This window comes from Aythya ferina (genome assembly GCF_964211825.1).
Source record: "Aythya ferina genome assembly, chromosome: 2".
Taxonomy (NCBI): domain Eukaryota; kingdom Metazoa; phylum Chordata; class Aves; order Anseriformes; family Anatidae; genus Aythya; species Aythya ferina.
The window spans coordinates 51,771,759-51,783,389 of NC_140297.1; the positions used below are offsets into that span (position 1 = coordinate 51,771,759).

At 44.3% G+C, this 11,631-nt stretch overlaps 1 long non-coding RNA gene across 2 annotated transcripts; it reads right to left on the reverse strand.

The window, feature by feature from the left end:
• Positions 1–3,108: 3,108 nt before the first annotated feature.
• LOC311432003 lies at positions 3,109–10,424 on the reverse strand. 2 transcript variants are annotated; one of them, XR_014689768.1, is made up of 4 exons: positions 10,025–10,424; positions 8,434–9,767; positions 4,687–4,799; positions 3,109–3,300 (listed from the first exon to the last, which is right to left on the reverse strand). It is a non-coding gene; the product is annotated as an uncharacterized lncRNA (long non-coding RNA). The 2 variants fall into 2 exon arrangements; XR_014689769.1 differs by having other exon boundaries at positions 3,109–3,721.
• Positions 10,425–11,631: the final 1,207 nt, after the last annotated feature.

Sequence of the window (11,631 nt, forward strand, 5' to 3'; positions counted from 1 at the left end):
GCTATTTTAGTCTTCTCATCTGAATATTCAAGCTTAATTTGGTATATTGCACTGGGCCAATTAGACACCCACAAAATGACACAAGACCAGCTTGCCATCGATGAGCATTTTGGGTTTGTAATTTTTCTCAATACACTTAGTCACTTGTTATTTTGTGGTCAGCTTATGGATGACTTTCAAGGGAACAGGGAAGGAAGGGACATATTATCTTAAAAAGAAGATAATTGAAACCCCATCAAGAGACCCTTCTTCCCCACTGACATACCCCAAATTGTTTAACTAGGTTACTTGACATTGCGATGTTTGAAAACGGTGAGCTACCTCCTAAAATTAAACAACTACCTTTGTATGCTGCATAAATGGAGGGGGGAGAGGAGGAAGGAGCCCACACACACTTTTCTGGCTTTTAGAAAAAATATTTTATTTATTTTTTGCATTATATCAACATCAGATCATCTAGGAAAAGAAAAAAAAAAAAAGAATTTAATTGTGGGATTAACTAGCTACATTTCTAGTTCAGTGAGGGCATAAGGTACTCTGAAAGAAGCAGGCAAGCGGGTGTCACCACAAGCCTCTGCCACAGCTGTGCTGTGAGCCACTGCTTCGCTGCTTGTGGCAGAGCCTGGAAGAGAGCACATTCCTGTCTGTCAGCAGCAGATCACTTAAAAAGTGATAAGAAACATTTCTAAAGCAATGATGAGAAGTGTCAAAACATTTTAAGCGTTAAAAGAAACAAAAGATTTAATTTTGAGTTTTCCTCCTCTGCCCAGCTAGAACTATTGTCATCAGTAGTGCCTGAAACTTTGCATAAAAGAGGAAAAAAATGGAAAAAAATCTCTACTACATTAAAAAAAATAATAATAATCAATAAATCATGGACCTATGACAGGTTTATTGAGGAAACCCAGCCCATCCCAGCAGCCAAAGGAACTTCCATCAGGCTTGCAGGCACACACCGGGAGAGATGGGCACTATGGACGTCATGAGGCAATGGAAAGTCTTCAGTAGCTTCTCAGGGCTGTGATAGACTTGAGAGAAAGATCCACAAGATGATACGGGCATATAGCCACTTCACACATCACAGCCCACAGAAGAAGCTAGAACAGCCTCCAGACCTACTGCAGTGTGGCCCTAACCATAAATTTGCTTTGACATGAACAACCTGAGCCCTGGAGAAGACATCCTCACCTGAGGTGGTTGACACTACACAGGGAAGACCACACCTGCCCAGCACAGCTCTGAGCCTGCCAGGCCACACTCTGCAGGAGGGGAGCTGTGGAGCTAGGCCTCTCTCTGCCATAACACACATGTAAGCACACAAACAGCAGCTCTAGGTTCAGAGCCATGATTTAAAAGCATAACAAAAGTCCAGTCCAGTTAGGCCTGTGACAGGCTCAGTGCTGATGCCGGAGCACATGGCCAAGCACTAGCCGAGGAGCAAGCTGTGCTCTTGCCACATTTGGCTCCTGGGGCATTCCATTCCCAAAAAGTTTTTCCCCTGGAAAAACAGCAAACATCAGTCACCTTTGGGAGGAGAGGGGTCAGGGCATGGAAGGTGTCTCAGCTGGAGAAGGATCTTGGAAAAACTCTGCAACCTGCAGAGAGCTAAAAAGAGAGTGATTTTCCTAGCAGGAGAGCTTTTTTATTTTTTTGGTGACCTATTAACAAAATTAAAAAAACAAAAGTAAGTTGTGTCATCATCTTCTATTATCCTTATGTCTCTCACTCTTTATTTCTCCCCACACAGATAACTCCTATCTAATGAATTAAAAAGAAAGAAAGGAAGAGGAAAAGGCAGCCTTGTAGCTAGTACGATATGTTTCCAAGACAGGCAGAAGCTTTTTTCAGGAGACCAACAGATCAGTCAAGCATGGGACCAGTCTTTTTGCAACTCCCATTGGGAGCCTTCGTGCCCTGAAAAGCCTCCTTTGTGCTCTCTGCGGGCAGCAGCCGGTGCAGAGCTCCAGCTTTGGATGAACCCAAAAGGATCAGTGGCTGGAGGGGAAAAGGGGACAAGAAGGGTGACCCTCCTAAATAACTTCCACAAAGTGACTCATCCTTTCACTGTCAGCGTTAACATCTCTGCTCCTGCCAGCTGGGCAGCTGCTCTGGCCCTCTGAGCAGTCAGGGAATGTTTTGTTCCAGGGATGGGAAAAAGGGGGGAAACAACCCTTCTGCGTGCATGTGAGCGTGCATGTGTAATTGCCGTATGATTTCAGCTATTTTGACCTAATAAGAGTTGCTGCATTAGTCACCAGCTTTGGTACGAACAGATGGATTTGGAAGAATTTTAAAAACTGAAGAAGGAAGAAAGAAGAGAGATGAGAGATGTTGCAGACCCCAGGACAAAAGGGCATCCCTGCTGCCAGAGGTGGGGTGTTCCCATACAGCAGGGCTGGAGCCCACCACACATGGCATCCCAGGGCACACAGCAGACCTACAGCACACCCTGGGTTTTCTCCAAGTGGTGGCTTTCTGCCTCTATGCACTATGATGCCAGGAAACTCATCCTTCTTCTAAACTACCAGACTTGAGTACTGCACTTGAACAAGAAAATTTTCTCATGCAAAGAAAGAGCAGAGGTGATTTGTATAACACTTTCTTTAAAAGCCCTCCACACCTCTGACACATTACAGGATCACAGCTTTCAGGTCTTCATCTTAAAGCTGTAGTTCAAGTCAGTAAGGCTTGCTTGGGGCCCAGGTTGCCCATTTTTGTTCAGGGAGCAAGCTCGGTGCCTGACTGATCAGAAAAGTCATGGCAAGCTATCAAAGCAGCTTTGATTTCCTACCCTCCAGATTAGCCAAACATAAGACTGGAATCCGCAGGGTTGAGCCTACCAATGGAGAAAGGAGATTCATCACATCGGGAGCACCATTCCCTCAGCCAATATTTACTTTTCCAAACTGGAGCAGGCAGGCTTTTCCATCACACATGGAAACACAGGCAGTTCTCTACTAAAAATATTTCTTGGCCTCCCCACTTCTCTCCTCCCTACAGGACGTCCCCCTTTCCCTCCAAAAGCTGCCTTTTTGCATAGGTCTCAGCTGACTCCACTGCCAACAGGGAGAAGACATCTCTCCTGTGCACACACCTAGCTCCAGCAATAATCCACCCCCACCCAAAAGTCCCATCCAAGTCCTCAGAAAAACTCCCACTGGTTTCTACTCTGAGAAACAATTCCCACATTCCTTCCCTAAAGTCACTTTTTTCCCCTACCGTGTCCTTCTACATCGATATTCGCTCTTTTCTTCAGCATCTTTCGTGCAGGCAGTGCAAGCAACATGTCCTTCCACATACCTGCAAAGCAGCATTTACCAAAGCATAACTACAGCCTTCATGCACAGGGCAGAAGATGGAGACAAAAAATATAGAAGAGGACTCTGCTAAGACATGAGAGGCATGGGGACCACAATATCTTGTTTGTAGGAATCCTGTTTCCAAAAACACAGGAGCTGGGAGTGCTGACATCAGCCCTGAACATCTACTCCAAACCTCATTCAGTGCATAGCAGAAGGGAGTAGAAAAGGCATCTTGCACTAAAATACAGGTCTGAACATCAGTGTCAGTAACCCACTACACTGGAAACTTGTAAGGACCTGCCCAAGCACGTACATTTTCATTTTGAAATAAGAAGAACAAATTTGGGAGCATAAAGGTTTTAAATTGTTGATTGGAAGATTTGTATGTAGGCAGAGTATTGTTTTCTTCTCCTGGCTCCCTGGGTAGCAAAACAGAAAAATTATATGTAATTAAAATGGAAACAGTATCAATTAGCTGTGATTCTCTGAGCTGTGGAAAGAGTAAACCAATGAGGAAAGACTGTTCTTATCCTCTGGCAGCCTCTTCACATCAAGATTATTCTGAAGATATCTTAAATCCACTTAAGCGTGAACTATGCAAACAAAATTTAAAAGAAATCAGTGCAGGTGGAGGGTTATTTACTAGCCAGTATAATACTTGATCACACGTATCCTGAGGAATTAACTTGATTGCTAGTACTTGAGCTCATTTCATTAATGTTACATCCTTGTCCTTCTTGAATTATGCCCCTGAAGTTTAAAGCCTAATCTAGATAGGGCCCGGCTTATCTCCTGCCTCTATAGAAAGTGTCCTTTGTGTCATTGTTTTTACGTACTCCTAAAAATAGGACACATGCAAGGACAGCAAAAGTTAACAAGTTACTGTACCCAATCACACACAAAATCAGGAGATTAAAAACAATGAGGTAGATAGAGTCCGCAAGGGCACTGCCTGCAAGTCTCCTTAAACAGAAAATATTCTATTTCATGATAACAGTGATGATTCTGACATAAAGTGGTGTTCTATTACAGAAACGGAAAAAAAAAAAAAAAAAAAAAAAAAAAAAAAACACAATACACACCTTTTGGTTTTGATACAGACTTATTTTCTCATAAGTTATTACTAAGAGGGAAAATTACATCAGTTGAATTAATTGAGTCACTCACTCAACAGCTTGCATGTCATTATTTAAGAATAGTATATTACTGGGTACACATCAGCAAGTATAACATCCTTGTTTTGTATTAAAATTTTCAGATTAGGACATACTTGGACCTGAACCTGATGTTGACAGATACTTCCGATACTTCTCCTTCACAAGAGAAGCTGCCTACATACTCAGAATGAAGGAGGTAATTTAATACGTTGTGGCCTAAACCCTACCTCATGACTCCAGGAGCCAGCCCTTCACTGAAACACACACCATCATTGCTTTCTCTTCTTCATGCATATTCTTCAGCTCAGAACCAAAGGGGCTAAAGCACACATTCAGAACTCTTGAGAGGAAAAAAAAAAAAAAATCCCTAAGTCACCATTTGAGTCACCATTTGGACATTTAATCTTGCAAGAGTTGCTAGAATCCCAAAAGAGAGCACGACCTGGCCAAGTCAGTAGACTAAAAAAATTGCAGGTACTCTTTTTCACTCAAGAAGTTTCAAAACCCAGCTTCCTGTAGCCATGGACTTGTACAAGGTTTTCCATGTGCAGTGAGATTGAGCCATTTCATAGCACCATGAGTGAAATAAGGCTAAACTCTTCCTGCCAGCGGGATGGTTTCTTTCCTTTTGCTCATCATTTTGGCCTGATAGCTTAACACACCTCACAAAATTATTTCTGGTAAACAAATAAACGTTAGTTTCCTTCCCCCTCTCCCCCAAACCTCAGGACTAACATGCTGGTACCAGGCTGGGAAGTTCTGGTTGCAACTGGTTGCATTTCTGCTCTTTGGAGCAGAAAGGAAAGCAACCCCCTGTGGCTGAGGGCAGCCTGGAGGAGCCTCATCTCTCCACCAAGGTCAGCCCAACACCGCGTGTCCTGCCCATCCTCTCCCATGGTGGGGCCCTGCTGGCCTCCCTCCAGGCAGGGAGCGTGTCACCTCCATGCCACCTGTCAGCACACTTGCAAGCTATCCACCAAGCAGTTATTTGCAAATAATTCTTTTAATGCTGACACATTTTATAAGTTGCCTGCAGATAATTAACAAATAGGGAAAAATACAATTGCATAGTAGAATAATTCATTGTTAATTATTCTCTCAGGCCTAAGAATGCTGCTGACCTTCTCGATGCATTTCTTTTAGTTAGCTGAGTACAAACAGATGCTGACCTTCATCAGAACAGCACTGATGTATTTCCTGAGGAAACAAAAGTGAGAGCATAGAGGCATGACCAAACACATCCCAGTCAGTCACACCTTAGTCATCAGGAGCATTTTCCAGAGTGCTTGCTGGGTTCCTGTGCTTTGCATTTTGGAGGAGTTCGGGAGTGCGTCACACAGAAATTCAAGTACAGCAGTCTTGGAGTTGAACACCAGAAAAACCCAAGGATGTAAAATGAGTGGGTGTTTCAGGTCGTTTCAGTCATTGTCTGTGCAAGTTATTTGTCAAGACAGCTTCTGGACCACAGTTACTCATCATTTGCATCAAGTTTTAAACTAGGGACAGCAAGAGCTGCAGATTTGAAATGTGACACCACACATCACGATTTAATGAGGCCTCTAGGGCTACGTGCAACACAGCCGCATTCCCCCTGCACGTACAAACACACTCATACAGTGAATCAGAACCAAGAGCATCTTGCAGAGCACCCCAGGGTTTTATTTAAAGGAAAAAACTGTGATTTGTCAGAGACACTACAGCTCCCCTGGAAGGAACAAGATAGTCTTTTCTGAGTATTTGTGCTCGCGAAGACTTAGAGATCCTTGTCAGGAGTGGAAAATGGAATCAGTCTGTTTTTTAATCCCGAACAGCGGGTCACTTTAACAGCAAAGTTTCTACAAAATCATTTTTCTTGACCTGAAAGGGTATACACACATACCCTCCAACAGACGGGAGCAGCAGTTAAGCCAGCATAGATGCTCCTTTCAAGGCCCCCCTGAACAGAGATGCCAGCACCACATAAAGACGGGTATTCATAGCATCCTCCCAGAGCAATTTCAGCTATCCAGCTTGGACATTTTTCACAGCAACTGAACTCAGAAACCCAAGTTTCCTCTGCAGTCCCTGGAGCAAGGGAGAGCGACCAAGAGCAGCTCTGACTGCCTCCGCTAGCTAGGCTGGGCCAGAGCGCTGCTCCCCATCAGGCACTTTGGGAAAAACAAGCTGGTGACCTCTGGGTGACTGACTGCTTACAAGTAAACCAGTCTGAGGGCTTTGTGATGGGGTTCGGTCCACAACTAGCAGGATTAAAATCAAGTGCTTTAGGTAGCTCTGAAAGCACACAACGGAATAAAATGACCAAAGCATCACACACCCTTTTACTCACATACATGAAGAAAAAGAGAATTGCAGCGATAAACTTCAGCTTTTAATTATTAAGGAGGAACTGACCAAAATCTCTTGGCACCAATCCAGTTCTCAGTTCCCTTCTAAAGCTTATCAAACCTGCACTCACTACTCTTTTGCACACTTATAGGTGCAGACTCAGGGAAAGGGCTTCAAAATCGGAAATCTGAAGAAAAAAAAAAAAAAAAAGAGAGAGAGAACAAGTGCCTTTGGCCTTTGTTTTAAAATAAAACTCGTTAATTAAGGAACAGAGACTAAGTGTCACTGTTTCCATTTTCACAGCTGCATCTCTCTGTTGGCTTCTCACGTGTGGCATTTTTCTACCCTACAGGAGCTACCTGCTTTTCCCTAAGTACACAGAAAGCACCACAGGTACTTGCAGCACCCAACTCTACTTTTTACACAAGAACTGATCCATGGAAATTAAGAGCTCTAATGTAAGATTTCTATTTCATGTGCGACACTGGATAAAATGATGATAGGAAAACTGGTCCTGCCTATGTTTTCTAATTGACCCTAGCCATCATTTTGACTCTGAGCAGTGAGGTAATCAGCCACATCTACAGAATACAGATCCCCCGCCTGAGCTCTGCCACTGAGGACAGCTCTGTTCACAAGGACACTTCACAGAAAATAGGAACAATAATTAATAATAAAGATAAACAAGAAGGAGAACATGTCCTCCTACTGAAACTGTTCTCCATTGAGCTGCTCCTCTGCTTGCTCTACTTAAATACCTAGGACACTCTGTCACCAAGATTAAACTCATGTAACTGGCAGGGACTGGCCATCAGTTCTTCCACAGAAAGAGCATTCTTGAAAGGGTGCCTGTGTCTTCCAGACACAGATACCTATACAGGGTGAAGTGATTACCCCTCAGTCCATTTTTGATACACTGAATGCACTAACATCCTTACAACTCACCAAAATAAGGAGGTTTTCTAGCACTCTCACCATCTTGCTGGCCCTCCCTTAGACTTTCTTTGCACACCAGCATTGATTCTGCTAATAGCTCAGAAACAGGGTATGAAAGTTAGGGCCCTTTCAACACAAACTTCACTGTTGCAGGCACAAAAGAAAGAGAATATCAAAACACTAGTTTCCCTGAATTAATATTTTTTACATGACCATTTATTAGCTTTTACAACAAGAGTCTCACTTGTTTATAGGTACAGGTTGTCACCTACTGTTCTCAGGTCATCATCCTTCATTTGGCTGGACTGACACATCTGGTTAGAATGGGATGCAGAAGAAACCCTAAAGACAAATAAAAGCCTAAATCACCTCAGCACCCCAAACAAGCATAGCACAGCATACTTTGAATACAAATTGCTGAGATGCGTTGAGTTGACCCACAGGAGGAAAGACTTCTTTGAAAATGCTAAAACAAGATCAGCACAGCTTACACTCCTGCAAATAAAACACTTGAATATTCAAGATCAAGATAGAGAACAGACACAGAAAACAAAGCCTACTAAAAAAAAAAAAAAAAAAAGTTCTTCATTAAATCATTGATTGCTTCCTTTACTCATAACTTTTAGCAGAGGTAAGAGCAAAGAAAGGAATCTACTACTTCCTCTCACTAACCTTACAGCAAATCAAAAAATACTTTAAAAACAAGCACTTACCTAGGAATTTTCCCCAAAACTTTCACTTCCCCTAGTCATTTCCAAAGCCATCCTACTTCATACAGCCAGCAAGAGTGAAACTCCCATCACAAATACCTGTGTTATACCTGTGTTGCTCACTACAGGCTTTCATAATCCTAAAATCATTAGTTTACAAATGGAAACAGCTGTGGTGGTGAGGGAGCGGCAGAGCTAACATCCTTCCACCACTATTTTCTCCTTGCTTTCATCTTAGCACCAAGAGATGCAAGCACTCGGTGTGCTTTATCTTTTGAGACTATTTACTTATATTTTACTTTAAAACCATATTTTCCTTAGTTACCTTCAATGCTCTGTTTGCACATTCCATATTGTTTACAGAGCCGGCTCTAGAGGCCTTGGGAAAGAAGGCTAAATTTCACTTTTGTCTTTCCATTAATATTTTCTGTTATCCCTGGGGAAACCAAATTCAACTTTTCCAATAACAGCAGAGAAAACATGAGGGGAAGGAGTTTTGGGGAATCTGGGACTAATGAGTGACTTTTTTGGGACTTTTGGGACTGCTGATAGAAATAAGATCCACGTCGGTGGTTGGAGACAAGGTCCAGAGCAACCTTCTCTGGGTAGCCTGGCTTGGAGCAGGTGACCTCCAGAGGTCCCCTTCTACCTCAACCATTCTGTGATTCTGATATGCAGGTGGAACTGAGATTGACTGAAGATTTGGGGGCTGGAATAAGATCCAGAGACCAAGAGGGACAGACTTACTGTGGAAAAAAGTGTTTCTGGAAAGGCCTTTTTCTCTTTTCACAGACTCTTCCAACCAGAGATCCCTGCCCATCATTTCTCCAACCTTGAGACCACCATGTGCCTCTGTGACTACTCCCCTTGCTCCCAATCTCTCCTCTGTTATTCCCCTCTCTGAGAAGAGGCAGAAGAAGCTCAAGGAGTACTTTGAAGTACCACAAACCAGTATTTGTCCATCTTATCGCTGCTAAGCCCGTCAACATGCTCTCACCCCCTTGTGACAAAGGCCAACAGCTGGGCAAGCACAAGGCCAGGACCAGCATCCCATGTGTCAGGGGCAAGGCAGGCAGGTAGCAGCAGAAGGAGCTCGCTGTGGACAACACCACATACACAGCCTGGGTGCTGCTCATGCAGCAGTGATGGCTCTGCTGAGCAAGGGAGGACGCGGCACGTCAGTACTGCCGGAGAGCATCCGTACAACGACGATGCTGGATTCTGCTTTCTCTATTAATAGGGCAGCAACTTCCTGCGCCTGCAAGACTCAGAGATGCTTTGAAGTAAAATCGGCTTTTCCGGAGGCTGATCAAAATAGAAATCCAAGCTGCCTAAATCTGCAATGGAAATTTCAATCAACATCGGGTTTTTAAATAAGATGTAGTCTCTATTCTGGGTCCAAATGAATTGATTAAAGAAATCAGATATACAAATAAGGCTTTTGGTCCACTGCTCTGCACCACCCCCCAAGTAAAACTTAGAGTTACTGTAAAAGGAGCATTAACTCTCAGAGATCCCAACCTCTCTCTTGTTTCAAGACTACAAAGATACCAGCAATCCGTTCAGAGAAAATGAAAAATCACTGAAAATTTACACAGGTAGAGACTCTGTTTCCCATGTTTCTGGCCATTTCTGATCAGCAAAAAATCGGCCTCCCAAAGAGTTAACATTCAGCTGACCGGCAAAGCGCAGTGGGCTCATCGATAACGCCAAGCGCGCGGCGCTGCCTTCGGGAAGGGAAGAAGCCATCTCGGGAGACAAGCAAAGCAATTGTTTGCTTTCTCTCGTGCTCGCCGAGTGCCCTGCGGTAACCCTCGTGCTCTGAAATACTCATATTGGTTATTTCGAAGTTGGGTGCAGAGCTGTGCTTTCCCATGGCTGCCACTAATGACTTGCAGCTGTTGCTAATCTGTGCCTCTGATTTCCTTTGATTACTATGTGTATTGATGCCTGTGGTAAATAGGCATCTGCCAGGTGCCAGCACAATCAGGGGGAAAATATAAAAAGTTCCCTGTTTCAAATTCAATGTGACATTGTGTTAGTCGAGAGGCAGCCGTTTAACTATTTAAGGGGAATAGTTTTCTGGGCTCCTCACTGCCCTCCTGGCTGTGGAGGAGGCCCTTGTGCTTTTTGGTGAAGACAGTCCCCCCCAGGCCCCAGCTGTAGGAAACAGTGATGGGGAGAAGTTGGCAGCTTTGGGGAGCCTCCCAGCCATATCTCAGCCCACAAGAGATGCTGTTTGAGCACGGGGAGAGCACAGGCTCTTCACAGCATCCTGTCCCTCAGACGCAGCACCACACGGCCACCCTCTCTGATCCCAGGCAAGGGCTGGGGCTGGCTGCATCCCACTGCCAGGAGCACACATTTCTCTTTACAAGGCTTTGTTCCTGTTTTATTCTGTGCTGCGGGGCAGGGTGGCACCTCTGCTCACAGTCCTGGGCTGGAAGGAGCGGAGCAGCAACTTCCCACAGCCCACTAGGAAAATACCCATCTTGTGGGAATCCAGGGCTAACATTAGATTTTCCAGAAGGAAACATAAGGGTCTCACAATAAGAAATGTCCCTGGATGAGTTCCCTCTGTAGGGCACTGCAGTGTGACTTGCTCCCAGCACTGGCTGCTGCGTGCTTTGCCCCAGCCCCTTCAGCAATTTCTGCGGGCATTTCTCATCCCTCCCTGTACAGCAGCCAGCTGAAGATGCCACGCAGCTGTTCCTCGGCTCCATCCATCATCCTTCTTCCTGGTAGCAGGTAATTATTTCCAGCTGTTAATTATCCAAGACCATCACACCTGACCCATATTGTTTGCCTTTCATTTGCACCTCATGTGCTGAAAATAAATACATAAAGCAAAGCCTCAGAGACATGCCAGTTAGAGGCTACTGCCAGGGAAAGGAGTGAGCTGCCTGCTTTTGTGGTTTGTTTCCTCAGTTTGTGGACCCAGGCATTTATGTGCAGGCTTGCATTTATGGGGCAGCAATGAGCTGAAGGGGAACCTGTGGAGCACAGCAAAGGATGCTCGCCTGTTACTCATAAAAGTGCTGAAGGAAAACCCCAGACATCCACATTTGCTGCGAGTGAAGTATTTTGGTTTAGGCTTGATCTAATCATTATTAGAAAGAAGGGATTGTTCAGCTCAGGAGAGGCTGGTGATGTTGCACCTGACAACGTGCTAACTCCTTCCCACTAGGAAAAGGAGATGGC